Consider the following 799-nt stretch of genomic DNA (forward strand, 5'->3'; position numbering starts at 1 on the left):
AGCGCCTCCCTATGAAAGGAGTCCCTGGTGTTGCCATAGCCAAGGGGCCCTGTGGGGCCGCCTGCCCGCCACCAACTGCCAGACAAGCCTCCCAAATTGTTGCCAACCAAAATCTTGGCTTTTTCTGACCACTGAAGCCGATTAAAAAATACGGAGACAAAGTTTGGAGGTAATAGAAAGGTGGCTTTATTTCTCAGCTGGCAGAGAGGGCTGCCCTTCACCCCCAACCCCACCATGAGGAGTCTAGGGGATGACAGCTCGAAGTCAGGAGTCAGAGATGAGGAACAAAGGTGTTAGGATCTTGTCAAAAACACTGATAGGCTGGCATCAGTAACCCAGCAATTGAGCCTGGTAGTTTGGTGGCTCTGAGTCCTTTTTTCTGGTATGTAACTACAAGGGGAAGGAAGTGTTGCAAGGGTAAGCAAAGGATAATACGTACAAAATTTGGCGCCTGCAAAGTTAGGGGGCAGAAAAGCAGGCTTAGTTGCAGATAGGCAGAGTTAGGAGCAATTAAAGTAAAAAAGAAGGAAAAAAAAACCTAAGGATGTTCAGGCCTGCTTACTGTTCTCTTTTTTGGTCTCAGGAAAGGGAAGGAAAAACTCATTCCTCTTTTTCCATTTCACTGCAACGTGGGAACTGTCTCATCTTTGAATCCACAAGGTCAGAACAAAACACGCATTGCAAAATATCTGAAAAAAAAAAACTTAATGTGACGGAGAAGTGAAAATGGAAGACACAGGGTTTCACTATGAGGATGAGAAAAGAGGGTGGGAAAGTTTAGAGATTGCCCCCACACTCC

The sequence above is a fragment of the Bison bison genome, unplaced genomic scaffold, assembly GCF_000754665.1.
Source record: "Bison bison bison isolate TAMUID 2011002044 unplaced genomic scaffold, Bison_UMD1.0 scf7180017864228, whole genome shotgun sequence".
NCBI lineage: Eukaryota > Metazoa > Chordata > Mammalia > Artiodactyla > Bovidae > Bison > Bison bison.